Source organism: Oryzias latipes, chromosome 19 (genome assembly GCF_053564925.1).
Source record: "Oryzias latipes strain Hd-rR chromosome 19, Olatipes_Hd-rR_3.1".
Classification (NCBI taxonomy): domain Eukaryota; kingdom Metazoa; phylum Chordata; class Actinopteri; order Beloniformes; family Adrianichthyidae; genus Oryzias; species Oryzias latipes.
The window spans coordinates 4,325,423-4,342,339 of NC_136255.1; the positions used below are offsets into that span (position 1 = coordinate 4,325,423).

Below are 16,917 nucleotides of genomic sequence, written 5' to 3' on the forward strand. Positions count from 1 at the left end.
GAAAATAAACAGCCCTTTATTTCCCCAATCATACTTTTAGAACCTTATTGGTTGAAGCACATTCATTCCAGTTTTTTTATACTGAAATTGACGGGCAGCCGTGGTGCAGCTGTAGGGCGGTCGACCCATGATTGTAAGATTACAGGTTTGATTTCCGCCTTGCACACCCATGAGTCGAAGTGTCCTTGGGCAAGACACTGAACCCCATCTTGCCTCTGGTGGTAGGCGGGCGCCTGTTTGGCAGCGGAGCGGCCATCAGTGTGTGACTGGGTCTGTGACTGTACAGCGTTTTATCTTTGTAGGTAGAAAAGCGCTATATGGCTATACGCCATTTACCATTTATTTTGTTGTGGGAGTTAGACAATGTTGACCGTTACCTTTCTATGTTTAAAGTTACCAAAATAAAAGCACTATGAAATTGTTTGGGGAAAAGCAACTTATGAGATTCAGTCGCAGTGCTTAACATCGTAATCATTAAATAAACTGAATTTGTCGATTTTATTACAATTGAAGACGTATTGAAAATCAGGTTGAGTGCCATCGATATAGAAGAAGGATTAGCTTCTATCATTTTCATAACTCTTTGTATTGCCAAAAAAACTATTTTAATAAATTGGAAAAACAAGAAAAATATAAACATAAGTCAACACAGAAATCTGCTGTTTGATCATATCAGCTTGGAAAAAATGTCAGCCCAAAGCTCAAGTAACTTTGAAAGAATTCAGTCTCTCTGGTCTCCTGTGGTTGACTCCATGACTTAGGGGGTGGGGGGCTTGGTCGTCGCTGCTCCTTGCCCTTCTGCCGTGGTTTGGGGTGGGGGTCGGGGCTTCCGGTGCCTGGCGGGGGCGGTGGGGGGCTCCGTTGGTCGGGGGGTCGGGTCCGGTGCCTGGGTGGGGCGGGCTGGGGCGCTGCGTGGTCCTCTGGGCTTGGGTGTGGGGGTGCGTGGTGGGGGGGTGGGGTGGTGGTCTGGCTTGGCTTGGGGGGGTGGTCCCTTTGCCTGTGCTGGGTGGGGTTGGCGGGGGGCCCTGCTCGGGTGGGGGGGGCCCAGCGGCGCCGGATGGGCTGCCCATCTGCACCTGGGGCTGGGATCGGCCCTTCCCTGGCTCTGGGGCGGGACGGGACAACCCTCTCGGGGCCCCCGGTCGCTCTGGGTGTCACCCGCTTCGGCTGCGGGGTCTGGGGTGGGGTGGGGTGGGGGGCTTGTCGGCCCTGTCCTGTGGGGGGGCGTTCTGGGGGGAGGGGGGGCCCATTATTAGTACGGGTCGGGGGGGCTAGCGGGTCGGGGTCTCCGCTGAGGCAATCAGTGGTTGCCTCGGCCGGTTGGCCTCCTCGGTCCCGTCGAGGCCTGACCAGAGCTCTTCTAGGGCCGGCGTTTGGGGGTGGGGGCCTGGGCTTGCTCCGGGGGGGGGCGACGCTTTCTGGCTCCTCTCTCTCTGTGTGGGGTGGGTGGTGCCGGGCCTGGGGTGTCGGCGCCTCCGGGGGTGGGCCCCTGGGCTGGGTGGCCCTGGCCCCTTTGCTGGGGGTGGGCTGGGGGACGGCTGTTTGACCACCGGGGGACAGTCTACCAGCTGTCCCCAACTTACCCCCTTCCTTATATAACCTCATATTAGGGTGAGGGGGTGGGGGGTCTAGCCTGCGATGCGCCTTGGGGGGGGGCTACTTGGGAGTGGCCCCCCTCCTATGGTTGCCGTATGGAGTGGGCCCCCCTTCTTTCGGTTTTATTTGCACCTTAGACATGTAGGGTCCTTGGTAGGGGGGGTGCTTGGACATCACTGCAAGCAAGCAGCAGATGTCCTCCTGGCACCCTACCCGCCAATTTTAACCGCACCTTAGACATTTAGGGCCCCTTGGTGTGGAGGGTGAGGGGACATCACTGTGAGTAATCAGGAGATGTCCCCTTAGTGCCCTACTCGCCAATTTTAACTGCACCCCCCTTAGTACACACACCCCTCCCCCTTCAATATATACATTCAAACATAAACACACACACATGCACACAAACACCCTCTCAAACACCCATACACGCACACACATTTTACAAGGAAGGTGGGACCTGGGTCCATCTGTCCCCTACCCCTTCCCTGGTGGGGGGTGCGGGCCCCTTGGCGATGGCGGCCGTGTCCCTTGGGTGCCGGCTTCCTGGGCCCGGCGGTGCTCTCTCCGCACGGTGGGGGGGTTCATATTACACCTGAGCCGGGGGTGTTCGTGTCCCTGGGGGGTGGGTCCTGGTCCTTGCCCCTGGGCGCTGGGCCCCGCCAAACTTCCAACATGGCCGAGCCTGGTCGGGCCATATTTATAACATCCCTTGTGGGCCGCCCTTTTTTCCCCGGGGTTCCCCCCTCCTGGGCGGGGGCGGCGGGCCCCTGCCTTGCTCCTACCTGGACCAACCGTGGGCCGGGTGGGTGGCTGCCTGGAGTGCGGAGCGGGTCTCCCTTGGGGGGTCCTGGCTCGTACCTGGGGTCGGGGCGGGGGGATGCCCGGAACTCCTGGGTGGTGGTGGGGTGCTCGTCTGGGGCTGTGGGCGTCCCTCTCCGGTGGGGCCCTGCGTTGGGCTCTTCCGGCGCGGCGGGGGGCTGCTTTCCTGGCTGGGCTGGGGCGGCGCTCTCTTTCCCTCTGCGCCTCCCTGCTCTCTGGCTCTGGGGGCCTCGCGGCGGTCCGGCTGGCCCTGGCCTGGGTGGCGGTCTTGGTCGCCCGGGGGGCGGTTGTTCCCTGCCTGTTCCCGTGTGGCGTTGGGGGAATTCCGGCTGCCGCTGCTGCTGCGGCGGGAGTATGGATGTGGGGGTGGCTGGGCGCTCCTCCTCCTTCTTTTCACATTCCACCATCCATTTTAGAAGAACATAAACACTCACCTGAGCACAGGTGTTAGCTCACCTTTGCACTAATAGTTTGCATGATTGAATGAATGAAAGATTTCACACTAGTTGGTTTAAAGGCATAGGTATGCGTTCGTGAACACTATCTGTTTTGTGTGCATGTTGACATGTGGACATTTTTGCGGCTAGCAGGTGTGTTGATAATATTTGAGTGTGTGTGAACAGGCCCCGCCCTTTTTGTACTACATTTGAACTGTACCGTAACGATAAACAACCAGTAAACCTGTCTGCTCTATGCTGCTTCATGGTCTTACCCCCCTTCCCCTCCTATTATCACCCTCCTACCCCCCCCTCTCTCTAACGTCCCTCTCTCTTCTTCCCCTCTTTCCTTTTCCGTCCGGTCCAACACCAAAGATTTTCAAACATGATTGAAATTAATAAATTTTGGCCTCAATTACAAAAGGGGTTTATTCAGACATACCTTTGGTTTGTCTGAAGATGAATAACCCTTCTTGTTAAAATAAAATATGTCCAACACAAGAGGCCCTCAGCTCTCATCTGTTTGCCTAGCTGTTGGACAGGACAAGTTAAAAAAAAAAAAAAAATCAGGTAGAGTTTTTTCCAAGTCATATTTAAAAAAAGAAAATGAGTTCCAGTACAATATCGGTATCCGCATCGTATCGCCAGACTCTTGCCATTACACACCCCTACTTTTTAATGTTTCTGCGTAAATCTAAATGGATAGATAAAGATAGATAGATAAAGCTTTATTGTCATTGTACAATCACACACTTGGTACAACAGTACAACAAAATTGCAAACTGTCCCACATTGGTGTAAAGAGAAAGAAGAAAACAACAATTATCTTACACACACACAAAAGTAAATATATAAATATACAAATATATATATGTACACAAATATACCAATATACAAATATGCAAAAGCGACTTAAATAACTAACTTTATTTTCAAAAATCGTTCTTAAGTGAGCCAAAGGTAACATATTGTCATATATATATGCATGTAAGCTTAAGAATTGCATGGCATACATGCCCTTTAAATCTGTTGTCCCCTCTGTCTCTCTTTAGAAGTGCATCCCTTAGGAGCACATTCAGGAGTGGGGGCACAGGGTTCATAATCTCACCCTATGGTGATATTATAACCTGTGCCCACGTTGTAAAGGGGAGCCACAGGATTCAGGTCAAGCTGAAGAGTGGGGGTTATTTGCAGGCCACCATTGAAAATGTGGATGAGGATAATGACATCGCCCTCATCCATGTAACAACATTGGTGAGAATGTGCTTCCTCTTTGTCCTCTCCCTTTTCTTCTTATCAATCATTTAAAAGTACTACAATAGATTCTCAAAGCCCCCCCTCACCTGAAGGGAGCTCCGTCCCCCTTTTAAGGAGGCGGGAGGTTATCCCTGATATTGTGGACGCCACCATTCCTTCTGTGGTGTGGCTTCTGCTGCTATCAGGACATAGATTCTCATCATTTTGTGCTTTAAATAAATAGATTTTTACTTTTTTTCACCATAAGTGTTGTTTTCTTTTTTTTTCTGAAAAAACTCAACAACCTTCAGGATTTGTTCTGTGGTCCAGACTTCATAGGACAGCTAACAAATCCTGTGTTTGGAAAAAATCATTTCTGGATGCCTTCTTGTTGGTTTAGTCATTAACCCTGTTTAACCATTGATAAAAACGTATCGTTTATATTTATTTATTTATATTGTTATAAAACGTGACTTGTATTTGAATAAAAACAGAAGTGCCTCAAGCTTCAGTCAGTGAGGCTACAGAACATGACAATGTCTGGCAGCAGCTCCGAGTCCATTCCAACAATAGGTTGGCAACCCAGTAAGATATACAACATTTATTCTAAAATAGAAATATGCAACATCTCGTTAGAAGTGTATCCCTCCTGAACTTGTTTAGGAGTGTGGGCACAGGTTTTATGATATCGCCCTATGGTGACATCATAACCTGTGTCCACGTGGTGAAGGGGAACCACAGGATTCAGGTGAGCGACAGCAACGATGTTTTACTAAAACCCAAATTCATCATTGTTTGAAGAACAGGAAATAGATCTGATTGTGTCCTCACCGTTTTCCAGGTGGAGCTGAAGAATGGGGTCCCTGACCCCTGTAGTAGGGGGTGTCAAAGATCTGCTCAAATCTGCATCGTCTTCATCCCCCTCCCACAGATCCCCCCGCCCTCCCTGGAATTCGGCAGCAGTCCGGCTGCACGGCCAGGGGAGGCAGTTCTTGTTTTCGGCTGCCCTTCGGGGCTGCCGTGGACTGTCTCCTCTGGAATCTTCAGCCCTACCAGGCTGAGGAAAGGGAGGACCGTGCTGCAGCACAGCTGCCCGACTAAGGTGAGCTCCCACCGTGGTTGGGTCAGTGTGTCCGTGAGGATCGTTCAGAACTTTCTGACTGCAGCTTATCCCTCTTTTCTTTTAGGGAGGATTTTCAGGGGGGGGCCATTATTAATATGGGGATTGATGTTCATCAGAGCAGAAGCTGGATTCTGACATTCAGAGTATAATAAGATGATATTAACTGTATTAAATAAGTGTATTAATAGCTATCCATTTAGAGCAACAGGAAAAAGGATTTCTTTCCATTGCCCCCCCCCTCAAGTCAGCTGAGCAGAGGGTCCTTGTTATTGCTGGAATAGGGATTACCAGACATGGTTGAGGCCACAATGCCAGCGGTGGTGTTCATATCATGTGTCTGGAGGTAAGTGCCTGAACCTCTGGTCCCTGAGCTGAAGGCTGGCTGGAGTGATGGGATGTTGATGCCTCAGCTGCGTTTACCTGGACAAAAGGAATCGCAATGAAGATTTTGGAAAATCTGAAAAAAGCTCTAATAGCTCTAATATTTCTGGCTGTTTTTGTTGCTAGGGGAAGGGGGCGAGGTGGCTCCATGCTCATGGCCCCGCCCACAACTCAGAGGTGAATTTCTAATGAACTCCTGCTGCTCTGCAGAAACTATGTCCTAGAAAAAGAGTTTTGAAGGCAAGTTTGGATCCTGATTATTAGATAGAGGTCTCAGAAATAAAATATAATATCCAGGGGTTGACATAGCCCAGAAATTTGCACTGGTGAGGTGTGGTGTTCTCCACTATGTCAGCGATGAACTTGATGTTGGCAATGAATACAAATTATGAGTAGGGCAATAGAATGGACCCCCGCCCCCCTCATGCTCTCCTGTGTGGGAACACTTTGGATTTTTTTGGGGATAAAAGGAAAAGACAGCTGGAGAAGTTGAATGCTGTGTTTCCACATTTTATTCTTACATGAAGATAGCATCAGCCACAGATAACATCTAATCTGTTATCCAACTTAAAACGGCATCACCAGACTGTAAAAATCGGGTCTACAAGAAAGAAAATTGTGCAAGTTAAAATGTTTTTTGTCTTTTTGAGGCCATTGTTAAGTATCCAAAGTTTTTGGTTCCTGACATCAAATAGTTGTTTTATTTTATATAGCAGATCACCACCATAGGTTAATTTTATTATTCTTATATAAAACCAATAAATGCATTTCGCAAGACTTTTTTTTCTGCCTTTTTGTAGCAAAAAAGGCAGAAAAAAAATGTATTGAGCAGAGTCCATTGAAATTCTGAACTGATTTGAGATTTTAGTGTACTGTTAAACCCCTAAATAACAGTGCAGTATTTGTTCACTAAAGTGATACCTCTCAATTAAATGTGTTGAATATTTATATTTTATGATCCATTTTGCATATCTTACTGCCTTACCAACCTGTAAGACTGGAGAGCAACAAAGTCGACAGACGATGACTCTGGTCCTTCTGCCATTTTGATGCTGGCTAACGTCTCCATGCCGCCTCACAGACTCAAACGCCACCTGCTGGCGGAAAGGTGTAACTTCACCCGTAAGGCACTTAAACATTAGGGAAAACATTTGGTTGAATGCTATAAAGAATTCAACTAAATGCTTTCCTGTTTTTATTTATTACAGATGAGGAAACTAATGAGAGCTCAAAGGCCGCTTAAACATGTTTTACTTTTACAACAGGGATTATGAATCTTCTGACACACCAGATATATATTTGAATTAAGCCATTTTAAAAGAAAAGAAAAGCATTTCTGGTATTGACTTATATTTTTAGTTATGCTACAGAAACGCTTCCATTCCTACCAGTTCCAGCAGAAAAAGGTTGTCCAGTGTCCAGCAGAGGGCGCTTGGTCCTTCGCTAGGATCACTTTCATGGTTCAGGGTTGGTTCGCCATCTTGTTTCTTCCGCTCATGGATCTCAGAAAACAATCCGCTTTATTCGGCCCAACCTTCATGGCCCATCAGACAAACATAAAATACACTCAAATAAGCTAAATAAAACACCAGGCAGTCAGTACGAATAAATAAAAATAAGGTCGCCTTTTTAATTTTATCTTTTAAACATAACTATTTCAAGTTTCGCATCACGTAATGGCGGTTGGATGTCCGCGCGAGGCCTACATTAACGCGCCAAAACATCTACAACTTGACAAATAAAACATAAAACAACATAAATTCACTGCCTTAGTCTGCCATTTCATGACATTTACTAATAAAACATTGTTAAATATGAAATTTATGCAAATTAAATATATTTTTAACACACTCACCAAGTCCCGTTGAGTACATGAAAGTAGTATTTTTTCTTCAGGCAATACCCAACTTCACCACCGAGTAAAATGAACAAAAACCAAACTTTTATTGATCTCTGATCATCTCATCTTCTCCCTCGTTTGATAAACTGCATAATGGCTGCTCTGCTAACTTACAGGAAAGCTCTCACATCTGCAACAACCTGATTGGCTGTTGTCGGTCACGTGGTTCACGTCACCCAGCGACTGCATACCTTTTCAAAATAAAAGAGAACAAATATGAAATGACATTTTAAACAATTTCCCTTTTATGTTTGTCTTCTGTTCTAATATATTTTTATTTTTTTTATTTCTTTTCAAGGGTATTTTAACCTGAGTTAGATTTATAAGGAATTGTTTTCTCTTACAAAATTAAGTAAAATGAAATAAAAAATAGAAAATGAATTTCTTGCTTTGGTTGAGTAATTTAATGGAACTTTATTTATCTCTCAGGGAGAAATTTACCCATCAAGGAAGCCCAAAGAAAAATAAAGTGATAGTACAATTGCAAATCACCAGATATCAGATCAAACAAATCAGTAAATAGGTACATTTATATATGTGCACATTTTTGATGACCTGATAATACAGAGTTGTGCAGTCTGATAGCGGTGGGAATGACAGACCTGCAGTAGCGCTCGTTTCTACACTGTGGGTGTCTTATTCCACCCATCCACCCAACCATCCACCCATCCATCCACCCACCCACCCACCCACCCATCCATCCATCCACCCACCCATCCATCCAGTCATCCATCCATCCTTCCAGAATTTTTGTTTAGGACAGGGGTCGGGAACCTTTTTGGCCAAGAGAGCCATAAACGTCACATATTTTTAAATGTAATTTCCAAAGAGCCATACAATAATGTAGCGTCCCTTTCCCACACTGAGGCATGGAGACTTAAACTCTTTTAAGGGTCTTTATTCTGGTTACTGGAGACCGCAACAAACGGCATACAATTAATTCAGCAACTCCTGAATCTCTCCCGCCGAGACGAGAGCGCTTCTCCCAATTTTACATTCCCCTGCTCCCGCTCCAGCCCTCCCATTTCCCTTATTCGGCCCATAGCTGAACCCCATTGGTCCAAACTCCCTAACAACAGGCTGAGCGACAGAACTGAGGGCCAATCAGATCTCTGCTTGATGCGTTCAATGAACTCCAGAACTTTTAACGCTGCCCAATAGCCAAGTTAAACTCAGACCGCGACAATATGTTTAAAACTAAAAGTACAAGTGAATGTGTGCTTTGATGTAATTTCAACACTTTTAAAGTACAATAAGTCTGTGGATTCTTTTGAATAACATTGTTATACTGTTGCTGATAAATGATGAGTATTTCTCGTGGTAGTTTTGCTGATTGTCTAGTCTGGCTGATACCAGGTGAGTTTCTGCTTCATGCAGGCGTTGAGACTTTAAACGTGATCGTAGGTCTGAATGTTCTTTAGATGTGAGACAGACTGATCACATGCAGATGTGGAGACAAACACACACTCACACGCCGCAGTGAGTGACGGGCAGTGGGTTTTACGTTTTTACCATCCCTACGCAATTCACCTGCTGCCTGTCCCCCCCACCCCCTGCTTTCTTCCTCACACATCCCGTCCCCGCAACTGTGCGCTCTTTCTCAGAGACGGGAGCGCGCAGTTTTAGGCACAGCAATTCACAGGTTTGCGGGTGGTACAAACTCTGTGAAATAATAGATAACAGTAAACTGATAGTTTTCTCTCCAAGCACCACTACTACTGCGCGCCTCTGGCATCGCATCGCGCCCGAAAAGGACTGGTCTAATGAAAAAAAAAGTATAATTAAGGATTTGTCTGCGAGCCACATGTGACCATCAAAAGAGCCATATATGGCTCGCGAGCCATAGGTTCCCGACCCCTGGTTTAGGACATGAAAACTGGCTCTTTGCTGTTTCTGTTCTGTTGGTCTTCTCTTCTGTTGGTGATGGACCTTCCCCAGCAATATTTCTTTAGTTCATTACCAACAGTTGTGTCATTGTGTCTGTCTGATTGTGTCACTGATCTTGATATATGATTTTGAAGCATTTGACATTCCATCCTGCAGTTCTTCCTCAAGCACCTCACTCACATCCACAGAGGCACCATCAGCTGCTGGAGACTTTACCTTCATTCCTGAAAACTGGGCCTCTCTCATGAGGTTTTGTTCTTTGGCAGCATAAGTCTCCTTACTGTCCTCTGAAAGGTGCCTCATGGTGATGAAATCATGAGCGAGGGCTTTTAATCTCAATAACTACAAATGCATTTCCAAAGAAAAAAGATGTTTTTTCCTGCTTTCTAAGGAGAATTGTTCTTCTCCAGCTGTAAATGGAGTTCACTCTGTGTTCATACAAAATGATTGAGAGACTTGTTGTCCCATTTGAACGTTTATTAGAAGAGTTATTGAGTCTGGAAGTCTGAATCTGGGAAGATCTTTTTAACTTTACCAAGTCTTCTGAGTCCTGCACTCTGATTGGTTGACACCCCCTTGCCCCCCATGTTCCACTATTGGACACAGATCCATTTAGACACTCGCAGGGAACGTGTCAAAAGTCCGAGCGCAGTTGTAGCGAGCTGTGGTTCGTAGCCGCAAATTCGAGCAGTTGTAAACACCAGTTGGAGGTTGTAACTCTAGATGAAAACATAAAAACGGTAATTTGTCAGTTTCGATTTTGTTTGTCAAACTTTACAGCTGAAGATTTTTACTCACAGATGCAGATTTTTGGTGCGCAAGTTCTCACATCCTATTTTACAACTTCTCACATCAAATCTAAAAGCTCGTCCACTTTGACATATTAGAAGTCACTTCTCTAATGCAAACTGCTGCTCCACCTGCTGGTCTATGACAGTGTTGCTCCCAGAGGCTCATTTTTCTCATGGTGACCTCTGTCAGGTTGCAGACCCCTGAGTCAAAAACTAAAAGTCAGAATGGTTAAAAGTTGTTGAAGACTTTTGTGCGGCCAACAGCAATACTAAAGGGCATTTTCCCAACAGAAAGAAAAGAGCAAAAGTTATTCCACTGTATGAGTTTGAGGATGAGCACAGCGTCACAAATCACAGACCTGTCTCTACACTGCAGCAACATTTGAACATTTTAGAGAAACTTTAGACATTTATGAGGTTCTAACTGACTGACAACAGATCCTAAAAGAGAAAACTAGAGCTACGTTCAAAGAGAAATAAGCAGTGGGGACATTTACTAAAAAAAACATTTGACAATATTTATTTACTGGAAGGAGCTGAATTTGCTGTAGAAATGGCTGAAAATTTGAAGATGTTACAAACTTTAAAAAAAACAAAGAAATAAAGAAATGATTAAAGTTGACCAGAAATGACGATTTATTGTATTTCAGGCAGATACTCGCTGCAGTGTTTTACAGGTAAATACCCTAGGGTGGTTCAGTCAATTAACTCACCTGCTCAGCGTCCTATTTAAGCCCAGGTGCGCAGTCGTTCATTCTCTTTCTTACCTTCAGCGCTCATTCTTCGCCGGTCTCCGTGCCCGCGGGTCTCCATGTCTTTCGGCGTCTTCCTGTGTTCCCCCCGTCCTTTGGATGGATGATCCCCTTTTTTCTGATGTGGGGTTTTTGTTTCGTCGCGTCTGCTCTCCTTTTGCGGCAATCAGCGGGCAGCTGAGAGTGCACAGCGCGTTCGTTTCGCTGCGGTCGCGTGCATCTGCAGGGGGGGTGCTTTCCGCGATGTTCGGGATGTCCGTGGCCCCGATCAGGAGCAGTCCGGGTCTTTTCGTCTGCCGTGGTCAGCCGAATTTCTACGGTGAGCGGCATGCGGTTCTTTTCCCGTGTAGTTTTCTAAGGCTGCATTCTTGCTTCCTGTTTACTTCGGTGACGTCACGCCCCTAAGGACCCTGGGAATTGTAGTTTTGTCTCATGGTCCTTCATGATGCACTTCTGATTCCTTTTCTGCTGCGAAGTTCTGCGTCGTCCGGTTGTTGTTTCAGGGGTTGTGGGGTCTTTTCTGTGGTTGTGAAGGCTGGCGGTCCTCGTTGGACAGGTTTCTCATGCTGGCTGAATTTATCGTGGCTTTTAGCATTTTTTTCTGTTGCTGTTTTCTTCTTTGGGAGCAGTGTTAATTTTGACACAAAATTTTAATTTAGTTTTAGTCTTAGTCCTTTGACTATAATTCTTTTTAGTTTTAGTCAAGTTTTAGTCATCTGATTTGTTTTAATTTTAGTCTTATTTTAGTCGACTAAAATTGCTTGGTATTTTAGTCAACTAAAATCAATGACAGATTTACTAGACAATCTTTTACAATATTTTTAAAGTTTGGTATAGGAAACAAACTTAACCAAAATATATAAAACACAAATTCAAGTTTATGTCAATACAACGGTGTCTTTATTTCAAATCAAAAGTTTTTTTGCAGCAACAAGCACTGTCATGGTAATTCAAACAATAACTAGCTGCCAATTCACCGTCAATAAAAGAAAAATAGTTAGGTCCATGACCTTAAAGCTTACAGCTGAGCTGAACAATAACTGCAAACATTTTTAATTTAGAATCTAAAGTGCACTGAACGACATTTTCTTCTTGCTACCACAATGCTGGCAATTCAACCACAGAATAGCAACACTTATTTACCTCTATTCATTTTCAAGAAAGCACTTGGTGCTAAAGTGACTTTTGCTCTGTTACGCTTTCCCCTGGTTAGGTCACCTGTGACACTGAAAACTCTCTCTGCAAAAGCTTGCGAAGCCGGCATAGCCAACAGATCTAATGCTAATGGTTTCAAGCTGTGATAAAATGTGTCACATTTCCCAAGCCAAAACTGGATTCCTGAATCACAAGTAATGGGCTGTGAGAGCTCTTCCTTATACTTGCTCAGTTGCTGCCTGATGCTACATGTGGATAACTTCGGTTTAGGCTTTGCACGACATTTGGACAGAAATCTGAAGACTGGCTGCCTTGAGGAGGAGGATGGTGGTTCAGGATCAGGCTCTGGTCTATTCAGTTCCTCCACATCATCATCATCAGGGTGAGTCTCTTGACTCTGAGTGCACTGGACCACATACCCTCTGCTGCTTAAAAAGTTCCTGAACACTGTCATCAGCAGCATCGAGGAGAGTATCACACACAGTAGGGTTGAGAAAGAAAGCAGCGGCAACAACTGGAGAGAACTTTTCATCTGATGAATCCAATACCCAGGCAAAGCGCTGGTTTAAATTAACTTTCATTTTTCGTGCTAGAGTGGCAAAATCCTGATGACTTGTGTTTTCTTCAAAATCAGTAAGGTGGCTATGCAAATCCAAGAGGGCAGGGACGATCAGTGACATAGACATTGTGTCACTCTGAAGAGTCTGTGTGTGTTCGGCAAAAGGCAACAAGAGTTCATGCAATGAGCTGAGCTTCTGCCACTCACTAGAAAGTAAGTTGTCCCACCCCATCTCATTTGCTATTTCACAAAGAGGATCTTTAACTTTGAGGAGTCGTGCAATCATGTGATATGTACTGGACCAGCGCGTGGGACAATCATTCAAAACAATTAGGCCACACTTATCCAAAATCTTCTGTGTTGCAACAGATGACTTGCGAAAGAGCTTCACAATTAATCATGCTTTGTCAAAGATTCGCTTCACACTTGACTCCTTGTTTAGCATGTGGACCACAAGCTGCAGCGTGTGAACCATACATGGCATCCTTTCCATATCCATCTCCATGTCTTGATAGCTACCAAAAAGAAAGTAAAAACAAATCAGGTAAATGAGTTAATACATTAATTTACTGTCAAATGAAATTATGAATAAAAGTGACTTACTGATGGTCTTCAGTCTCCTCTGAATCACTTTCACCTCGGGGGGACTCCTCTTGATCCCCTGAGCTAGCCTCTTCTTCTTCTTGAGTAGTGTGTTTAAATGCTGCTACCATATTGCTACCATTGTTTGTTATTACAGTCAGAATTTTGTCATTTGAAATGCCCCATTCCTGCATGCACTTATCCACGCAGGCCTTAATGGACTGGGCAGTGTGTGGATGGGCAACTTGTTCAAGAGCGAGCAGGATGTGTTCTGGATTGTTTTGATCAACACAAAAAAAGCAACAACTTATGCCAAGGAATGATGCAGACAGTCCCTTTTTAGTCCATAGGTCAATTCCAATTGACACTTTACGAGCACCACACAGCCGTTTCTTAAACTTTGTAATTTCTTCCTCATAGTGTTTTTCAATCAGATTGTTTATCTTTGTTTTCTTTGGCACTGTCAGCTTCTTATCAAATACTTCTATCATGAGAAAAAAGTCCTCATCTTCTACTGTAGTCAGTGGTAACCCTGACCGTCCAATCCATTTTGCTATAGCCTCCTCTTTTACTTGTTGTTCTCTGGCATTGCTTTTGTACTTTGTAGTACCTAACAGTGCTTCAGCAATGTTTTGATTAGACATTTTTGCCTTTTTTGCGCTTGGTTCACCGCCTTCATCAGGAGACTTCTGGAGCTGTGACATAAAAAAGGAAAATAATTTAAATATGTTTATATTATGTATTCATTTTAATCACTTTATTTGTGCAAGCAGTAAATATTAAAGCAATAAAAGCAAATAAAAGTATGAAAAGAGTAAATATTTATTAAGTTGGCAGCTAGGTGGATAAAGAAAAAAGATTTTATAAGGTATTCATTTGTCTAGCAATATTGTATGTTTTAAATACCACAATATTGCTAGATTAGTATGTATAACGATAGGATGTGAACAGTCACGTTACATGACTAATCTAGAAATATATATGATATTGTCAACAAGTAGAACATTATAAAATATACTAAACATTAGTATTAATCTATTGTATAGCACAGTATTACGTATTAGTATATGGTGCTCTCATCTTTTTGATTTTTGATTTGAAATGGTTTATTTCAAGCAATTAAGTAGAAATAATACACAACAGCAATATGAACATCATTTATACATTCATACAGTAACTAATCAAACTTAGGATAATTAGACATATTAATAAATATTGCTTGAAAGGGAGTGGGAGGAAGCGAACTTATATAATCCCACCCCGTTATAGTGTAGCCATTTTATTACATGATTTATCAATATCCGGTTCCTAGCTTTTATCAGACAGAATTAAGAATCATAAGATATCGATAAAGCACATGACAAAGATGAATTACTTAAGTATTACGTCAAAAATAACTATTTTAGAAATCAACATGGCAAATGCAGATGAGTCATCTGAACTATATGCAGATTATGTTACTTATAAAAGCCATTCATATGAATAAAACATAATACTATATCAGTAAAGCAGACAACACTGTTTCAGGAATTTTCATAGCAAAAATTTCATCAAGTATCAAAAGTTAAAAACGTGCAAAATTATGCTACATTAGGAAAGATTTTTGAATCAATTTATCAAGTTTTGGAGAAAGTGAAGTAATATCATTAAAAGTCAATCAATTTAACAATTTTCAATAAGTGATTAATCATTTGTTTTACTTTTTTAAATATTTTTTTGTATTTTTTTTTTTTTATAATAAAGTAATGCTGTAGGGGAAGAGTAAAAAGGGTCCATAACTGTCGATTGTCCAAGGTTGGTATTTCTTCTTTTACTGATAACAGCTGATCTCCTGGGTTCAAAACAGTTAATAGTTCTCTTCGATGTTATGTCTGCAGACATTAGATTCAGGTCCATATCCTTCTTCAGCTGATATCAGCGACGGTGAAAGTTGAGGTCAAGTTGTCTGCAGGTCAGAACTCTGCTGTTATTCAGGTTACGTCAGACATACAGAGAAAGTGAGGAATCCACGTGTCATATTTCTTGAAATTATTTGGCTCTTTGGTTTATTGCTCCATGTTGTTTCAGACGACCGTGATCAAACACTTCTCAAAGTCCTTCATGGTGTTCACAACCAGAACCTTGGACCGGTCCTCTGGACCGAGCGGTTTGACATAAATCCTGCAGCCTTTAACCCAAGTGTTCTCACTCTGCTTACGCTTCCTGAGAAGCCGTGCATGTTTTGAGATTTCAGCATTACTTCTGGTCAGATGGTCGTTCAGATAAGCAGCCGAACCTTTCAGGTGTTTCCTTTGGGTCATCAAAGCTAGCTTGTGTTTGTGATTCACAAACCTGATGAGGATCGCTGGTTTATCCGTCTCCTTTCTCCTGGGGAGCAGGTGGCAGGTCTCGATGGTATTGAGATCCAGGGAAATCCCTTTAGATGTGAGAAATGAATGTATTTGCTGTTCCAAAGACACTGCACCGATCTCCGTATTGGCACTGCTAGCTACGCTAGCGCTAGCATTAGCAGTGCTAGCTCGAGGCTTGATTGGTACTCCAGTGAGAATGACATTATTCATCCTTACTTGCTGTTCCACATCGTCCAGTATTTTCTCCAGAATCTCGACCCGGTTTTCTCGCTGCTCGTTTTGAGCCCGAAATCTTCGGAACTCTTCCATCATATCCCAAAGTGGCGTTAGCTTACCCGACACTTGTTCCATAAAACTTTTTGGCGTTTTGTTGAATAATGTCAAGAGTCTTTTTGAGGTCTTTGTATTCCTGGGGTTTCTTCGGGGGCATGGTCAGCTCTCTTTTTTGAAAATCAACCTTTTAAGTAATTTGAAGATAGTTGTATTCGCAGAGAGGCACGCCACGCGTCCTGCCGTGTAACCCGGAACCGGAAATCTCTAACTTTAAGAAGGAGCTATCTTACAGTATTTTTCAGTTCGTAATATTTAATGCTTCAACATCTTGCCACTGCAGTCTTCCAATTTTGCGTAGCTTAATAAGCAAAAAAACATCGTTGTGAATTTACCTTTGAGAAAAATATCCGGGTGGCTCGTCTGTAAATGCCTTTTTAAATTTGTTGTGTTCTTGCCACGAATGATCGCTCCGCATGCTTTACACTTTGTTTTTTTTTCTTCTTCGTCAAAAGTGAAGTGAGCCCACAAGTCTCCCCTTCTTTTTCTCCCAGCTTTGGACATTTTGTCGCTCTTTAAATGCCGTCTTCCCGGGAGCTCAGTCAAATAAGTCAAGCTGTGATTGGTCTCTTCTCTCATGCAGTTTCGTCTCTCCCGTTTTGCCGATTGGTTCTTTTGTTTATGTCTCCCGTCTGCTGATTTGATTTTCGTCACAGTCTATTTTCGTCCCGTCCTCTATTCGTTGACGATAATGTCAATCAATTTAGTCATAGTTTTAGTCCCCATCAGTGACTCATTTTCTAGTTTTCGTTTAGTTTTCGTCAGCAAAAAAATATTCGTGACGAAAATAATGACGAAAATATTTAGTCAGTGTGAATCTTTACTATCTTTAATATGATGCTGGCTTTATTATTATGGCGGTTCTTCTGTTTATTTTCTTCGTTGTTGTTGCTGCTGGTTAGTCAGAATGTGAATCAGTGTCTCTTGGACCCGTCTCTGCTCTGTGGACATTTTCCCTATGATTGGTCTCTCTTATGCAGCGTCTATGGCTCATTTTATTCACTCAGCGATCCTTGTT

At 43.6% G+C, this 16,917-nt stretch overlaps 1 protein-coding gene across 11 annotated transcripts in view; it reads right to left on the bottom strand.

Moving 5' to 3' along the window:
- LOC111946473 (uncharacterized) overlaps positions 1 to 16,917 on the bottom strand; it is a 52,674-nt gene that overhangs the window by 3,950 nt on the left and 31,807 nt on the right. For 2 of the 11 annotated variants that reach the window (XM_078938100.1, XM_078938099.1), the window contains exon 3: positions 6,981 to 7,126. The gene's annotated coding sequence lies outside the window, so the exon portion shown is untranslated. Of the gene's footprint in view, positions 1 to 3,565; positions 6,194 to 6,581; positions 6,690 to 6,980; positions 7,127 to 7,447; positions 7,810 to 16,917 lie in introns of those variants that run through there. The other 9 variants (XM_078938094.1, XM_078938083.1, XR_013651713.1 and 6 more) reach the window with 8 other exon arrangements.